Consider the following 19,668-nt stretch of genomic DNA (forward strand, 5'->3'; position numbering starts at 1 on the left):
AGAAGGGAAGGCAGAAGGAGAAAGAGGGAAGGGAGCGCCCCCCCTCCCTAGTCCAATTCGGACTAGTCCATGGGGAGGGGTGCGGCCACCCTTTGGGGTCTTTCCCTCCTTTCCCGTATGGCCCATTAAGGCCCAATACGAATTCCCGTAACTCTCCGGTACTCCGAAAAATACCCGAATCACTCGAAACCTTTCCGAAGTCCGAATATAGTCGTCCAATATATCGATCTTTACGTCTCGGCCATTTCGAGACTCCTCGTCATGTCCCCGATCTCATCCGGGACTCCGAACTTCTTCGGTACATCAAAACACATAAACTCATAATATAACTGTCATCGTAACGTTAAGCGTGCGGACCCTACGGGTTCGAGAACTATGTAGACATGACCGAGACACCTCTCCGGTCAATAACCAATAGCAGAACCTGGATGCTCATATTGGCTCCCACATATTCTACGAAGATGTTTATCGGTCAGACCGCATAACAACATACGTTGTTCCCTTTGTCATCGGTATGTTACTTGCCCGAGATTCGATCGTCGGTATCTCAATACCTAGTTCAATCTCGTTACCGGCAAGTCTCTTTACTCGTTCCGTAATACATCATCCCGCAACTAACTCATTAGTTACAATGCTTGCAAGGCTTATAGTGATGTGCATTACCGAGTGGGCCCAGAGATACCTCTCCGACAATCGGAGTGACAAATCCTAATCTCGAAATACGCCAACCCAACAAGTACCTTTGGAGACACCTGTAGAGCACCTTTATAATCACCCAGTTACGTTGTGACGTTTAGTAGCACACAAAGTGTTCCTCCGGTAAACGGGAGTTGCATAATCTCATAGTCATAGGAACATGTATAAGTCATGAAGAAAGCAATAGCAACATACTAAACGATCGAGTGCTAAGCTAACGGAATGGGTCAAGTCAATCACGTCATTCTCCTAATGAGGTGATCCCGTTAATCAAATGACAACCCATGTCAATGGCTAGGAAACTTAACCATCTTTGATCAACGAGCTATTCAAGTAGAGGCATACTAGTGACACTCTGTTTGTCTATGTATTCACACATGTATTATGTTTCCGGTTAATACAATTCTAGTATAAATAATAAACATTTATCATGATATAAGGAAATAAATAATAACTTTATTATTGCCTCTAGGGCATATTTCCTTCAATTCGAACATCGGAAAGGTTCCGAGTGATTCGGGTATTTTTCGGAGTACCAGAGAGTTAGGGGAATTCGTATTGGGCCTTAATGGGCCATCTCGGAATGGAGAGAAAGGTCTCAAGGGTGGCCGCGCCCCTTCCCCATGGACTGGTCCGAATTGGACTAGGGAAAGGGGGGCGCCCCCTTCCTTCCTTCTCCTTCTTCCTTCCCCTTTTCCTATTCCATGTGGGAGGTGGAATCCTACTAGGACTAGGGAGTCCTAGTAGGACTCCACACTTTTGGCGCACCCTATGAGGGCCGGCCTCCTCCTCCCTCCATCCATCCTTTATATACGTGGCCAGGGGGCACCCCATAGACACACAAGTTGATTTCTTAGCCGTGTGCGGTGCCCCCCTCCACAGTTACACACCTCGGTCATATCGTGGTAGTGCTTAGGCGAAGCCCTACGTCGGTAACTTCATCATCACCGTCACCACGCCGTCGTGCTGACAGAACTCTCTCTCGGCCCCAACTGGATTAAGAGTACGAGGGACGTCATCGAGCTGAATGTGTGCTGAACTCGGAGGTGTCGTGCGTTCGGTACTTGGATCGGTCGGATCGTGAAGACGTACGAGTACATCAACCGCGTTGTCATAACGCTTCCACTTACGGTCTACGAGGGTACGTGGACAACACTCTCCCGCTCGTTGCTATGCACCACCATGATCTTGCGTGTGCGTAGGAAATTTTTGAAATTACTGCGTTCCCCAACAGTGGCATCCGAGCCAGGTTTATGCGTAGATGTTATATGCACGAGTAGAACACACGTGAGTTGTGGGCGATAATAGTCATACTGCTTACCAGCATGTCATATATTGATTCAGCGGTATTGTTGGATGAAGCGGCCCGGACCGACATTGCGCGTACGCTTACGCGAGACTGGTTCTACCGACGTGCTTCGCACAGAGGTGGCTGGCGGGTGTCAGTCTCCAACTTTAGTTGAATTGAGTGTGGCTACGCCCGGTCCTTATTGAAGGTTAAAACATCACATACTTGACAAAAAATCGTTGTGGTTTTGATGCGTAGGTAAGAATGGTTCTTGCTCAGCCTGTAGCAGCCACGTAAAACTTGCAACAACAAAGTAGAGGATGTCTAACTTGTTTTTGCAGGGCATGTTGTGATGTGATATGGTCAAGACGTGATGAGATATAAATTGTTGTATGAGATGATCATGTTTTGTTAAAGTTATCGGCAACTGGAAGGAGCCTTATGGTTGTCTCTTTATTGCATAAGATGCAAGTGCCATGTAATTGCTTTTCTTTATCGCTATGCGATAGCAATAGTTGCAAAAGCAATAGCTGGTGAGACGACCATGTGACGACACGTTGATAAAAGATCAAGATGATGGAGATCATGGTGTCATGCCGGTAACAATGGAGATCATGACAGTACTTTGGAGATGGAGATCAAAAGCACAAGATGATGATGGCCATATCATGTCACATATTTTGTTTGCATGTGATGTTTATCTTTTATACATCTTATTTTGCTTAGTTCGGTGGTAGCTTTATAAGATGATCTCTCACTAAATTTCAAGCTATAAGTGTTCTCCCTGAGTATGCACCGTTGCGACAGTTCGTCGTGCCGAGACACCACGTGATGATCGAGTGTGGCTCTACGTTCACATACAACGGGTGCAAGCCGGTTTTGCACACGCAGAATACTCGGGTTAAACTTGACGAGCCTAGCATATGCAGATATGGCCTCGGAACACTGGAGACCGAAAGGTCGAGCGTGAATCATATAGTAGATATGATCAACATAGTGATGTTCACCATTGAAAACTACTCCATCTCACGTGATGATCGGACATGGTTTAGTTGATTTGGATCACGTGATCATTTAGATGACTAGAGAGATGTCTATCTAAGTGGGAGTTCTTAAGTAATATGATTAATTGAACTTTAACTCATCATGAACTTAGTCCTAGTAGTATTAGCATATCTATGTTGTAGATCAATAGCTCACGATGTAGCTCCCTGTTTATTTTTTATATGTTCCTAGAGAAATATAAGTTGAAAGATGATAGTAGCAATGATGCGGACTTGGTCCGTGATCTGAGGATTTTTCTCATTGCTGCACAGAAGAATTATGTCCTTGATGCACCGCTAGGTGATAGACCTATTGCAGGAGCAGATGCAGACGTTATGAACGTTTTGACAAAAGCTCGGTATGATGACTACTTGATAGTTTTGTGCACCATGCTTTACGGCTTAGAACCGAGACTTCAAAAATGTTTTGAACGCCACGGACCATATAAGATGCTCCAAGAGTTGAAATTAGTATTTCAGACTCATGCCCATGTCGAGAGGTATAAGACCTCTGACAGTACTTTGCCTACAAGATGGAGGAGAATAGCTCAACCAGTGAGCATGTGCTCAGATTGTCTGGGTACTACAATTGCTTGAATCAAGTGGGAGTTAATCATCCAGATAAGATAGTAATTGGCAAAGTTCTCTAGGCACTATCTCCAAGTTACTAGAACTTTGTGATAAACTATAATATGCAAGGTGCTACCTCTTGAGCACTGCGTTGGTTTTCCCTTGAAGAGGAAAGGGTGATGCAGCAAAGTAGCGCAAGTATTTCCCTCAGTTTTTGAGAACCAAGGTATCAATCCAGTAGGAGGCCACGCACGAGTCCCTCGCACCTACACAAACAAATAAATCCTCGCAACCAACGCGATAAGGGGTTGTCAATCCCTACACGGTCACTTACGAGAGTGAGATCCGATAGATATGATAGGATAATTCTTTTGGTATTTTTATGATAAAGATGCAAAGTAAAAAAAAAGTAAAAATAAAAACGGCGACAGAAATAGCTTGTTGTCAGGAGATTAATATAATGGAAAATAGACTCGAGGGCCATAGGTTTCACTAGTGGCTTCTCTCAAGAGCATAAGTATTTACGGTGGGTGAACAAATTACTATTGAGCAATTGACAGAATTGAGCATAGTTATGAGAATATCTAGGTATGATCATGTATATAGGCATCATGTCCGAGACAAGTAGACCGAGTCCTGCCTGCATCTACTACTATTACTCCACACATCGACCGCTATCCAGCATGCATCTAGAGTATTAAGTTCATAAGAACAGAGTAACGCTTTAAGCAAGATGACATGATGTAGAGGGATAAACTCATGCAATATGATATAAACCCCATCTTGTTATCCTCGATGGCAACAATACAATACGTGCCTTGCTGCCCCTACTGTTACTGGGAAAGGACACCGCAAGATTGAACCCAAAGCTAAGCACTTCTCCCATTGCAAGAAAGATCAATCTAGTAGGCCAAACCAAACTGATAATTCGAAAAGACTTGCAAAGATAAACAATCATACATAAAAGAATTCAGAAGATTCAAATATTGTTCATAGATAAACTTGATCATAAACCCACAATTCATCGGTCTCAACAAACACACCGCAAAAGAAGATTACATCGAATAGATCTCCACGAGAGAGGGGGAGAACATTGTATTGAGATCCAAAAAGAGAGAAGAAGCCATCTAGCTAATAACTACGGACCCGAAGGTCTGAGGTAAACTACTCACACTTCATCGGAGAGGCTATGGTGTTGATGTAGAAGCCCTCTGTGATCGATGCCCCCTCCGGCGGAGCTCCGAAACAGGCCCCAAGATGGGATCTCACGGGTACAGAAGGTTGCGGTGGTGGAATTAGGTTTTTGGCTCCGTATCTGGTAGTTTGGGGGTACGTAGGTATATATAGGAGGAAGGAGTACGTCGGTGGAGCAATAGGGGGCCCACGAGGGTGGAGGGCGCGCCTGGGGGGGGGGGGTAGGCGCGCCCCCTACCTCGTGGCTTCCTGGTTGATGCCTTGGCGTAGGGTCCAAGTCCTCTGGATCACGTTCGTTCCAAAAATCACGTTCCCGAAGGTTTCATTCCGTTTGGACTCCGTTTGATATTCTTTTTCTGCGAAACTCTGAAATAGGCAAAAAACAGCAATTCTGGGCTGGGCCTCCGGTTAATAGGTTAGTCCAAAAAATAATATAAAAGTGTATAATAAAGCCAAATAATGTCCAGAACAGAATATAATATAGCATGGAACAATCAAAAATTATAGATACGTTGGAGACGTATCAAGCATCCCCAAGCTTAATTCCTGCTCGTCCTCGAGTAGGTAAATGATAAAAACAATTTTTTTGATGTGGAATGCTACTAGGCATAATTTCAGTGTAATTCTTCTTAATTGTGGTATGAATATTCAGATCCGAAAGATTCAAGATAAAAGTTCAATATTGACATAAAAATAATAATACTTCAAGCATACTAACTAAGCAATTATGTCCTCTCAAAATAACATGGCCAAAGAAAGTTCATCCCTACAAAATCATATAGTTTAGTCATGCTCCATTTTCGTCACACAAGAATGCTCTCATCATGCACAACCCCGATGACAAGCTAAGCAATTGTTTCATACTTTAGTAATCTCAAACTTTTTCAACCTTCAGGCAATACATGAGCGTGAGCCATGGATATATCACTATGGGTGGAATAGAATATAATGATGGGGGTTATGTGGAGAAGACAAAAAAGGAGAAAGTCTCACATCAACGAGGCTAATCAATGAGCTATGGAGATGCCCATCGATTGATGTTAATGCAAGGAGTAGGGATTGCCATGCAACGGATGCACTAGAGCTATGAATATATGAAAGCTCAACAAAAGAAACTAAGTGGGTGTGCATCCAACTTGCTTGCTCACGAAGACCTAGGGCACTTGAGGAGGCCCATTGTTGGAATATACAAGCCAAGTTCTATAATGAAAAATTCCCACTAGTATATGAAAGTGACATAACAAGAGACTCTCTATCATGTAGATCATGGTGCTACTTTGAAGCACAAGTGTGGAAAAGGATAGTAACATTGTCCCTTCTCTCTTTTTCTCTCAATTTTTTGGGCCTTCTCTTTTTTATGGCCTTTCTCTTTTTTTTTATATTCCTCACTTGGGACAATGCTCTAGAAAATGATGATCATCACACTTCTATTTATTTACAACTCAATGATTACAACACGATACTAGAACAAAGTATGACTCTATATGAATGCCTCCAACGGTGTACCGGGATATGCAATGAACCAAGAGTGACATGTATGAAAGAATTATGAACGGTGGCTTTACCACAAATACTATGTCAACTACATGATCATGCAAAGCAATATGACAATGATGAAGGTGTCATGATAAACGGAACGGTGGAAAGTTGCATGGCAATATATCTCGGAATGGCTATGGAAATGCCATAATAGGTAGGTATGGTGGCTGTTTTGAGGAAGATATAAGGAGGTTTATGTGTGAAAGAGCGTATCATATCACGGGGTTTGGATGCATCGACGAAGTTTGCACCAACTCTCAATGTGAGAAAGGGCAATGCACGGTACCGAAGAGGCTAGCAATGATGGGAAGGTGAGAGTGCGTATAATCCATGGCCTCAACATCAGTCATAAAGAACTCACATACTTATTGCAAAAATCTATAAGTCATCAAAAACCAAGCACTACACGCATGCCCCTAGGGGGATAGATTGGTAGGAAAAGACCATCGCTCGTCCCCGACCGCCACTCATAAGGAGGACACTCAAAGAACACCTCATGTTTCAAATTTGTTACATAACGTTTACCATACGTGCATGCTACGGGACTTGCAAACTTCAACACAAGTATTTCTCAAATTCACAATTACTCAACTAGCACAACTTTGATATCACTACCTCCATGTCTCAAAACAATCATCAAGCATCAAACTTCTCTTAGTATTCAACACACTCATAAGAAAGTTTTTACTAATCTTGAATACCTAGCATATTAGGATTATTTAAACAAATTACCATGCTATTTAAGACTCTCAAAATAATCTAAGTGAAGCATGAGAGATCAATAGTTTCTATAAAACAAAAGTTACCACCGTGCTCTAAAAGATATAAGTGAAGTACTAGAGCAAAAACTATATAACTCAAAAGATATAAGTGAAGCACATAGAGTATTCTAATAATTTCCGAATCATGTGTGTCTCTCTCAAAAGGTGTTTACAGCAAGGATGAATGTGGTAAACTAAAAATCAAAGACTCAAATCATACAAGACGCTCCAAGCAAAACACATATCATGTGGTGAATAAAAGTATAGCTCCAAGTAAAGTTACCGATGGAAGTAGACAAAAGAGGGGATGCCTTCCGGGGCATCCCCAAGCTTTGGCTTTTAGGTGTAGTAAGATTATCTTGGGGGTGCCATGGGCATCCCCAAGCTTAGGCTCTTGCCACTCCTTGTTCCATAATCCATCAAATCTTTCACCCAAAACTTGAAAACTTCACAACACAAAACTTAACAGAAAATCTCGTGAGCTCCGTTAGCGAAAGAAAACAAAAGACCACTTTAAGGTACTGTAATGAACTCATTATTTATTTATATTGGTGTTAAACCTAATGTATTCCAACTTCTATATGGTTTATAAACTATTTTACTAGCCATAGATTCATCAAAATAAGCAAACAACACACAAAAAACAGAATCTGTCAAAAACAGAACAGTCTGTAGTAATCTGTAACTAACCCAAACTTCTGGAACTCCAAAAATTCAGCCAAAATAGGAAGACCTAGACAATTTTTTTATTGATCAGAAGAAATTGGAATCAATATTTTATAACGTTCTGGTGATTTTTAACAATTATTTTCGTGAACAGAAAGTTTCTGGAATTTTCAGCAAGATCAAATAACTATCATCCAAGAAGATCCTATAGGTTAAACTTGGCACAAACACTAATTAAAACATAAAAACACATCTAACCAGAGGCTAGATCAAAGATTTATTCCTAAAGAGAAGCAAAAGCAAAAAACTTAAAAATAAAATTGGGCTGCCTCCCAACAAGCGCTATCGTTTAACGCCCCTAGCTAGGCATAAAAGCAAGGATAGATCTAGGTATTGCCATCTTTGGTAGGCAATCCATAAGTGGCTCTCATGATAGATTCATAAGGTAATTTTACTTTCTTTCTAGGGAAGTGTTCCATGCCTTTCTTTAATGGAAATTGGAATCTAATATTCCCTTCCTTCATATCAATAATTGCACCAATCGTTCTAAGGAAAGGTCTACCAAGAATAATAGGACATGAAGGATTGCAATCTATGTCAAGAACAATAAAGTCTACGGGCACATAGTTCCTATTTGCAACAATAAGAACATCATTAATTCTTCCCATAGGTTTCTTAATGGTGGAATCCGCAAGGTGCAAGTTTAAAGAGCAATCATCAAAATCACGGAAACCTAACAAATCGCACAAAGTCTTTGGAATCGTGGAAACACTAGCACCCAAATCACACAAAGCATAGCATTCATGATCTTTAATTTTAATTTTAACAGTAGGTTCCCACTCATCATAAAGTTTTCTAGGGATAGAAACTTCCAACTCAAGTCTTTCTTCATAAGATTGCATCAAAGCATCAACGATATGTTTGGTAAAAGCTTTATTTTGACTATAAGCATGAGGAGAATTTAGCACGGATTGTAACAAGGAAATATAATCTACCAAAGAGCAATTATCATAATTAAATTCCTTGAAATCCAAAATAGCGGGTTCATTAATATCTAAAGTTTTGTTCTTTTCAATCCCACTTTTATCAAATTTAGCATCAAGATCTAAAAACTTCGAATTTCTGGAACGCCTTCTAGGTAAAGGTGGATCATATTCAGTCCCATCATTATCAAGATTCATATAGAAAAACAAAGATTTAATAGGGGACACATCAATAACTTTTAGATCTTCATCTTTGTTTTCATAAACACTAGAAGAACACGCTTTCACAAAACAATCTTTCTTAGCACGCATCCTAGCGGTTCTTTCTTTGCACTCATCAATGGAAATTCCATGGCTTTGAGACACTCATTGATATCATGCTTAGGAGGAATAGATCTAAGTTTCAAAGAATCAACATCAAGAGAAATTCTATCAACGTTCCTAGCCAATTCATCAACTTTGAGCAATTTTTCTTCAAGCAAAGCATTGAAATTCTTTTGCGAATTCATAAATTCTTTAACACTAGTCTCAAATTCAGAGGGCATCTTACTAAAATTTCCATAAGAATTGTTGTAGGAATTACCATAATTATTAGAGGAATTACTAGGATAAGGCCTAGGATTAAAGTTTCCTCTATACGCGTTGTTACCAAAATTATTCCTACCAACAAAATTCACATCCATAGATTCATTATTATTCTCAATCAAAGTAGACAAAGGCATATCATTAGGATCAGAAGAAACACTTTTACTAGCAAATAATTTCATAAGTTCATCCATCTTTCCACTCAAAACATTAATTTCTTCTATCGCATGCACTTTTTTATTAGTAGATCTTTCAATGTGCCATTGAGAATAATTAACCATAATATTATCTAGGAGTTTAGTAGCTTCTCCTAAAGTGATTTCCATAAAAGTGTCTCCCGCGGCCGAATCTAAAAGATTTCTAGAAGCAAAATTCAATCCGGCATAAATTTTTTGTATGATCATCCACAAATTCAAACCATGAGTAGGGCAATTACGTATCATTAATTTCATCCTCTCCCAAGCTTGTGCAACATGTTCATGATCAAGTTTCTTAAAATTCATAATATCATTTCTAAGAGAGATGATCTTAGCGGGAGGAAAATACTTAGAGATAAAAGCATCTTTGCACTTATTCCAAGAATCAATACTATTTTTAGGCAAAGACGAAAACCACGCTTTAGCACGATCTCTAAGCGAAAAAGGAAATAGCTTCAATTTAACAATATCATTATCCACATCTTTCTTCTTTTGCATATCACATAAATCAACGAAGCTATTTAGATGGGCAGCGGCATCTTCACTAGGAAGACCGGCGAATTGATCTTTCATGACAAGATTCAATAAAGCAGTATTGATTTCACAAGATTCAGTATCGGTAAGAGGAGCAACCGGAGTGCTAAGGAAATCATTGTTGTTGGTATTGGTAAAGTCACATAATTTGGTATTATCTTGAGCCATCGTGACAAGTAAGCAATCCAACACACGAGCAAACAAGAGACGGGCAAAAAGAGGCAAACGGAAAAGAGAGGGCAAATAAAACGGCAAGGGTGAAGTAGGGGAGAGGAAAATGAGAGGCAAATGGCAAATAATGTAATGTGGGAGATAAGGGTTTGTGATGGGTACTTGGTATGTTGACTTTTGCGTAGACTCCCCGGCAACGGCGCCAGAAATGGCTAGTTGCTGGGAGTCAAATCTTGTCTTGACTTCGCGTAAGCCTCCCTGGCAACGGCACCAGAAATCCTTCTTGCTACCTCTTGAGCACTGCGTTGGTTTTCCCTTGAAGAGGAAAGGGTGATGCAGCAAAGTAGCGTAAGTATTTCCCTCAGTTTTTGAGAACCAAGGTATCAATCCAGTAGGAGGCCACGCACGAGTCCCTCGCACCTACACAAACAAATAAATCCTCGCAACCAACGCGATAAGGGGTTGTCAATCCCTACACGGTCACTTACGAGAGTGAGATCTGATAGATATGATAGGATAATTTTTTTGGTATTTTTATGATAAATATGCAAAGTAAAGAAAGTAAAAATAAAAACGGCGACAGAAATAGCTTGTTGTCGGGAGATTAATATAATGGAAAATAGACCCGGGGGCCATACATTTCACTAGTGGCTTCTCTCAAGAGCATAAGTATTTACGGTGGGTGAACAAATTACTGTTGAGCAATTGACAGAATTGAGCATAGTTATGAGAATATCTAGGTATGATCATGTATATAGGCATCATGTCCGAGACAAGTAAACCGACTCCTGCCTGCATCTACTACTATTACTCCACACATCGACCGCTATCCAGCATGCATCTAGAGTATTAAGTTCATAAGAACAGAGTAACGCTTTAAGCAAGATGACATGATGTAGAGGGATAAACTCATGCAATATGATATAAACCCCATCTTGTTATCCTCGATGGCAACAATACAATACGTGCCTTGCTGCCCCTACTGTCACTGGGAAAGGACACCGCAAGATTGAACCCAAAGCTAAGCACTTCTCCCATTGCAAGAAAGATCAATCTAGTAGGTCAAACCAAATTGATAATTCGAAAAGACTTGCAAAGATAAACAATCATACATAAAAGAATTCAGAAGATTCAAATATTGTTCATAGATAAACTTGATCATAAACCCACAATTCATCGGTCTCAACAAACACACCGCAAAAGAAGATTACATCGAATAGATCTCCACGAGAGAGGGGGAGAACATTGTATTGAGATCCAAAAAGAGAGAAGAAGCCATCTAGCTAATAACTACGGACCCGAAGGTCTGAGGTAAACTACTCACACTTCATCGGAGAGGCTATGGTGTTGATGTAGAAGCCCTCTATGATCGATGCCCCCTCCGGCGGAGCTCCGAAGCAGGCCCCAAGATGGGATCTCATGGGTACAGAAGGTTGCGGCGGTGGAATTAGGTTTTTGGCTCCGTATCTGGTAGTTTGGGGGTACGTAGGTATATATAGGAGGAAGGAGTACGTCGGTGGAGCAATAGGGGGCCCACGAGGGTGGAGGGCGCGCCTGGGGGGGGGGGGTAGGCGCGCCCCCTACCTCGTGGCTTCCTGGTTGATGCCTTGGCGTAGGGTCCAAGTCCTCTGGATCACGTTCGTTCCAAAAATCACGTTCCCGAAGGTTTCATTCCGTTTGGACTCCGTTTGATATTCTTTTTCTGCGAAACTCTGAAATAGGCAAAAAACAGCAATTCTGGGCTGGGCCTCCGGTTAATAGGTTAGTCCAAAAAATAATATAAAAGTGTATAATAAAGCCAAATAATGTCCAGAACAGAATATAATATAGCATGGAACAATCAAAAATTATAGATACGTTGGAGACGTATCACAAGGGATGACGAAAGTAATTCCCGAGCTCTTCGCGATGCTGAAATCGACGAAGGTAGAAATCAAGAAAGAGCATCAAGTGTTGATGGTTAACAAGACCACTACTTTCAAGTAAAGGGGCAAAGGGAATAAGGGGAACTCCAAGAAGAACGGAAAGCAAGTTGCTGCTCAAGTGAAAAATCCCAAGTCTGGACCTAAGCCTGAAACTGAGTGCTTCTACTGCAAAGGGACTGGTCACTGGAAGTGGAACTGCCCCAAGTATTTGGTTGATAAGAAGGATGGCAAAGTGAACAAAGGTATATTTGATATACAGATTATTGATGTGTACTTTACTAGTGCTCATAAGCAACCCCTCGATATTTGATACCGGTTCAGTTGCTATGATTAGTAACTTGAAACAGGAGTTGCAGAATAATAGAGACTAGTTAAGGGCAAGGTGACGATGTGTGTTGGAAGTGTTTCCAAGATTGATATGATCACCATCGCACACTCCCTCTATTTTCGGGATTAGTGTTGAACCTAAATAAATGTTATTTGGTGCTTGCGTTGAGCATGAATATGATTAGATCATGTTTATTGCAAATACGGTTATTCATTTAAGTCAGAGAATAATTGTTGTTCTGTTTATTTGAATAAAACCTTCTATGGTCATACACCCAATGTGAATGGTTTATTGAATCTCGGTCGTGTGATACACATATTCATAATATTGATGCCAAAAGATGCAAAGTTAATAATGATAGTTCAACATATTTGTGGCACTGCCGTTTAGGTCATATTGGTGTAAAGCGCATGAAGAAACTCCATGCTGATGGATTTTTTGGAATCACTTGATTAATGAATCATTTTGATGCTTGCGAACCATGCCTCATGGGAAAGATGACTAGAACACCGTTCTACAGAACAATGGAGCAAGCTACTAACTTATTGGAAATAATACATACTGATGTATGCAGTCCAATGAGTGTTAAGGCTCGCGGCAAGTATCGTTATTTTCTGACCTTCACAGATGATTTGAGCAGATATGGGTATATCTACTTGATGAAACACAAGTCTGAAACATTTGAAAAGTTCAAAGAATTTCAAAGTGAAGTGGAGAATCATCGTAACAAGAAAATAAAAGTTTCTACGATATGATCACAGAGGTAAAATATTTGAGTTACGAGTTTGGACTTCAGTTAAAACAATGTGAAATAGTTTCACTACTCACGCCACCTGGAACACCACAGTGTAATGGTGTGTCCGAATGTCGTAACCGTACTTTATTAGATATGGTGCGATCTATGATGTCTCTTACCGATCTACCACTATCGTTTTGGGGTTATGCATTAGAGACAGCTACATTCACGTTAAATAGGGCACCATCTAAATCAGTGGAGAGACACCGTATGAACTGTGGTTTGGCGAGAAACGTAAGCTGTCGTTTCTTAAAGTTTGGGACTGCGATGCTTATGTGAAAAAGTTTCAACATAATAAGTTCGAACCCAAATCGGAGAAGTAAATCTTCATAGGATACCCAAAAAGAAACTATTGGGTACACCTTCTATCACAGGTCCGAAGGCAAGATCTTTGTTGCTAAGAATGGATCCTTTCTAGAGAAGGAGTTTCTCTCGAAAGAATTGAGTGGGAGGAAAGTAGAACTTGATGAGGTAATTGTACCTTCTCCCGAATTGGAAAATAGTTCATCACAGAAATCAGTTCCAGTGATGCGTACACCAATTAGTGAGGAAGATTAATGATGATGATCATGAAACTTCAGATCAAGTTACTACCGAACCTCGTAGGTCCACCAGAGTACGGTCCGCACCAGAGTGGTATGGTAATCCTGTTCTGGAGGTCGTGTTACTTGACCATGACAAACCTACGAACTATGAGGAAGCGATGATGAGCCCAGATTCCACAAAATGGTTTAAGGCCATGAAATCTGAGATGGGATCCATGTATGAGAACAAAGTATGGACTTTGGTTGACTTGCCCGATGATCGGCAAGCCATTGAGAATAAATGGATCTTCAAGAGGAAGACGGACGCTGATAGTAGTGTTACTATCTACAAAGCTCGAGTTGTCGCAAAAAGGTTTTCGACAAGTTCAAGGTGTTGACTATGATGAGATTTTCTCACTCGTAGCGATGCTTAAGTCTGTCTGAATCATGTTAGCAATTGCCACATTTGATGAAATCTGGCAAATGGATGTCAAAACTGCATTCCTTAATGGATTTCTTAAAGAAGAGTTGTATATGATACAACAAGAAGGTTTTGTCAATCCTAAAGGTGCTAACAAAATGTGCAAGCTCCAGCGATCCATCTATGGACTGGTGCAAGCATCTCATAGTTGGAATATACGCTTTGATGAGTTGATCAAAGCATATAGTTTTATACAGACTTGCGGTGAAGCCTGTATTTACAAGAAAGTGAGTGGGAGCACTACAGCCTTTCTGATAAGTATATGTTAATGACATATTGTTGATCAGAAATGATGTAGAATTTTCTGGAAAGCATAAAGGAGTGTTTGAAAGGAGTTTTTCAAAGAAAGACCTCGGTGAAGCTGCTTACATATTGAGCATCAAGATCTATAGAGATAGATCAAGACGCTTGATAGTTTTTTCAATGAGTACATACCTTGACAAGTTTTTGAAGTAGTTCAAAATGGAACAGTCAAAGAAGGAGTTCTTGCCTGTATTGCAAGGTGTGAAGTTGAGTAAGACTCAAAGCCCGACCACGGCAGACAATAGAGAGAATGAAAGTCATTCCCTATGCCTCAGCCATAGGTTCTATAAAGTATGCCATGCTGTGTACCAGACCTATTGTATATCCTGCCCTGAGTTTGGCAAGGGAGTACAATAGTGATCTAAAAGTAGATCACTAGACATTGGTCAAAATTATCCTTAGAGGACTAAGGAAATATTTCTCGGTTATGGAGGTGACAAAGAGTTCGTCGTAAAGAGTTACGTCAACGCAAGCTTTGACACCGATCTAGATGACTCTGAGTCTCGATCTGGATACATATTGAAAGTGGGAGCATTTAGCTAGAGTAGCTCAGTGCAGAGCATTGTAGACATAGAAATTTGCAAAATACATATGGATCTGAATGTGGCAGACCCATTGACTAAACCTCTCTCACAAGCAAAACATGATCACACCTTAGTACTCTTTGGGTGCTAATAACATGGCGATGTGAACTAGATTATTGACTCTAGTAAACCCTTTGGGTATTGGTCACATGGCGATGTGAACTATAGAGTGTTATATCACATGACGATGTGAACTATTGGTGTTAAATCACATGGTGATGTGAACTAGATTATTGACTCTAGTGCAAGTGGGAGACTGAAGGAAATATGCCGTAGAGGCAATAATAAAGTTATTATTTATTTCCTTATATCATGATAAATGCTTATTATTCATGCTAGAATTGTATTAACCGGAAACTTAGTACATGTGTGAATACATAGACAAAAACAGAGTGTCACTAGTATGCCTCTACTTGACTAGCTCATTGAATCAAAGATGGTTAAGTTTCCTAGCCATAGACATGAGTTGTCATTTGATTAACGGGATCACATCATTAGAGAATGATGTGATTGACTTGACCCATTTCGTTAGCTTAGCACTTGATCGTTTAGTATGTTGCTATTGCTTTCTTCATGACTTGTACATGTTCCTATGACTATGAGATTATGCAACTCCCGAATACCGGACGAACACTTTGTGTGCTACCAAACATCACAACATAACTGGGTGATTATAAAGGTGCTCTACAGGCGTCTTCGATGGTATTTGTTGAGTTGGCATAGATCGAGATTAGGATTTGTCACTCCGATTGTCGGAGAGGTATCTTTGGGCCCTCTCGGTAATGCACATCACTATAAGCCTTGCAAGCAATGTGACTAATGAGTTAGTTGTGGGATGATGCATTACGGAACGAGTAAAGAGACTTGCCGGTAACGAGATTGAACTAGGTATTGAGATACCGACGATCGAATCTCGGGCAAGTAACATACCGATGACAAAGGGAACAACGTATGTTGTTATGCGGTTTGACCGATAAAGATCTTCGTAGAATATGTGGGAGCCAATATGAGCATCCAGGTTCCGCTATTGGTTATTGACTCGAGATGTGTCTCGGTCATGTCTACATAATTCTCGAACCCGTAGGGTCCGCACGCTTAACGTTTGATGATGATTTGTATTAAAGAGTTATGTGATTTGATGATCAAAGATAGTTCGGAGTCCCGGATGAGATCATGGACATGACGAGGAGCCTCGAAATGGTCGAGAAGTAAAGATCGATATATTGGAAGGCTATATTCGGACATCGGAAAGGTTTCGAGTGATTCGGGTTTTTTTCGGAGTACCGGAGAGTTATGGGAATTCGTATTGGGCCTTAATGGGCCATATGGGAAAGGAGAGAAAGGCCTCAAGGGTGGCCGTGCCCCTTCCCATGGACTGGTCCGAATTGGACTAGGGAAAGGGCGCGCCCCCTTCCTTCCTTCTCCTTCTCCCTTCCCCTCTTCCTATTCCATGTGGGAGGTGGAATCGTACTAGGACTAGGGAGTCCTAGTAGGACTCCACACTTTGGGCGCGCCCTATGAGGGCTGGCCTCCTCCTCCCTCCATCCTTTTATACATGGCCAGGGGGCACCCCATAGACACACAAGTTGATTTCTTAGCCGTGTGCGGTGCCCCCCTCCACAGTTGCACACCTCGGTCATATCGTCGTAGTGCTTAGGCGAAGCCCTACGTCGGTAACTCCATCATCACCGTCACCACATCATCGTGCTGACGGAACTCTCCCTCGGCCTCAACTGGATCAAGAGTACGAGGGACGTCATCGAGCTGAACGTATGCTGAACTCGGAGGTGCCGTGCGTTCGCTACTTGGACCGGTCGGATCGTGAAGACGTACGACTACATCAACCGCGTTGTCATAATGCTTCCACTTACGGTCTACGAGGGTACGTGGACAACACTCTCCCGCTCGTTGCTATGCATCACCATGATCTTGCATGTCCGTAGGAATTTTTTGAAATTACTATGTTCCCCAACAGCGAATCTGTCAAGGAATCCAAGTTGGATGTGCTCCAAAGTCAACTTGACAAGTTCAAGATGAAGGATGGTGAATGAGTCGCCAAAATGTACTCTAAGATTGCTCTCATCACAAATGGGATCGTCGGCTTAGGAAGTGAAGAGATGACCAACAAATTCATCATCAAGAAGATCCTTAGAGCCTTGGATGGAAAATATGATACCATGTGCATATTGATCCAAATGATGGCCAACTACAAAGATCTCAATCCAACAGAAGTCATTGGTAGAATTTTTGCTCATGAGATGTCACTCAAGGATAAGGATGAGCTCCACAACATGTCAAGTGGTGCTTACAAAGCTTAGAGTGATGCTCCTACAACATCAAGTGACAAGCTAGTCTCGGATGAAGAATTGAGCTTAATGGTGAAGAACTTCAACAAATTCTACAAGAGTAGAGGGAAAGAGAGAAGCTCCAAGTCAAAGTCATACAATGACAAAATATCTTCTAGTCGTGATCGTAATTTCTACAATTGTGGAAGACCCGGACACTATTCCAATGAGTGTATGGCTCCCTACAAGAAAAGAGAAGACTCACCAAAAAGAAGAAGTAGAAGGGATGAATCACCTACAAGAGAGAGAAGGAGTAGAGATGATCGTTATGATGAAGACCCTCTCAAAGAAGCAAGGATTCAGAAAGGAAGGACAAGTCATCAAAGAGCTATACAAGACGAAGACATCAAGCTCATGTTGGTGAATGGGTTTCCGGTTCCGACTCCGACAACTACTCTGAGAGAAGCTATCACTCCGATTCTGATTATACTCAAGATGAAGGTGTTACCGGACTTGCTCTAGTATCATCCAACTCCCACGACATATTTGATTCACCAAATGAAGGAATTGGAAGATGCTTCATGGCTAAAGGCCCCAAGGTATCACTCCCCGAATACTTTGATTTCCATAGTGATGAAGATGATTTGCTAGGTGATGATGATTTACTTGTTGACAGAACTACTGAAAACACTGATGAACTTGCTAGTAATCATGCTAATCAAGATGGAATGAATGACAATGATAAGAAGGAGATTGAGCGTCTAACTAAAAACTAAACACTCTTAAGTTAGCTCATGAAACAACTCTAGAGGATCATAGAGAGCTCCTAAGAACTCATGAGAAGCTACGCTTTGAGGAGCTAAATTTAGAGCAAGAGCATGAGTTTCTAAAAGCTATCAATGATGATCTTGGAAAGAATAGTTCTTCTTACATTGCGAAACGTCACCTCTTGTCTACTAATTGTAGTGACCCGACCTCAGACGGTCAAGTCTCTGTGCTTAAGTGTCATCCCTGGATCGGTATGCTGACACACACAATACTCGAGGATTTATAACAGAGGTAAATCACATGTATAAAGTAACATAAATACTATTACCTCAATCCATATAGCGGAAGTCACAACAAGGTTGTGGATTCTCATCAACACCAACGGCAAAGTTGAGTGTAGAAATCGTAACCCTAATGTATCACTTACTCGACGTAAGAATCCTGCAACATGAGACGTTGCAGCCACAAAGGGTCAGTACATTGAATGTACTGGCAATTTCACACTGTAGAGCAATGCTGAATAATGGCTATCACTACATGCATATTTGGCTGGTGGAAAGCTCTAGGTTTATTTTTGCATAAAGCCAATTTTTCCCTACAACAAAGGAATATATTTTTATTGAACTACAAAGTTGGTTGAAAACATTGAGAATGGTAACCCCATCTCAATCCCAAATTAAAATAATCATCAACCCAACAAATTAATTAAATTAGAGTGATGAGATCAACATGATAATTCAAGAACCGGATACTCAAGATGTCCATAACCGGGGACACGAATAACCATGATTAGTTTGTACACTCTGCAGAGGTTTGCGCACTTTTCTCCACAAGACTAGATCTCCTCCGTTGGATTTCTCGCACTACATGGTGTTTGAGAAATGGATGACCGAGACACAGTCTTTTAGAAACACTAACTCTTTACTCTGGGTGGACAGTTACACCTACTTTCCCCTACATCTGCTAGCCCACCACTGAAAGAGGTCCTGCAACATACTCAACTATGCTATAGCCATTAATAGCTTGTGGCTGCACACGAAAGTTTCTAGCATGAATAATCTTATGATCCCTTTGAGCCTGGGTGGCGAACCAAAAGACAACACTGGTATATCCCCAGGTGTCCGGGCAAGCCACTGGTATATCCCCAGGGTGCCCCAACCTATCCACCTAGATGTGTATTAAAGTAGCCGCCTTAACTTAACCATTAATGATAACTCTCACATCTGTCATGAATACACTCAACCAATCCACATCTACGAGCATAGCAGAGCAGTATGAGCATAACATAGAAGTAACTCCCAAGGGTTTGATAGTAAAACAGGTAATAGGTTCTACCTCATCATCTACTTCCCAAATCCCACATGTTAAGAGATCCTACTCATGCAATGTTTGAGGGTTGCGCTAATGCATAAAAACTAGGTAATAAAGGGATATGATCAAAGTGTGA

This window comes from Aegilops tauschii, chromosome 5 (assembly GCF_002575655.3).
Source record: "Aegilops tauschii subsp. strangulata cultivar AL8/78 chromosome 5, Aet v6.0, whole genome shotgun sequence".
Lineage (NCBI taxonomy): Eukaryota > Viridiplantae > Streptophyta > Magnoliopsida > Poales > Poaceae > Aegilops > Aegilops tauschii.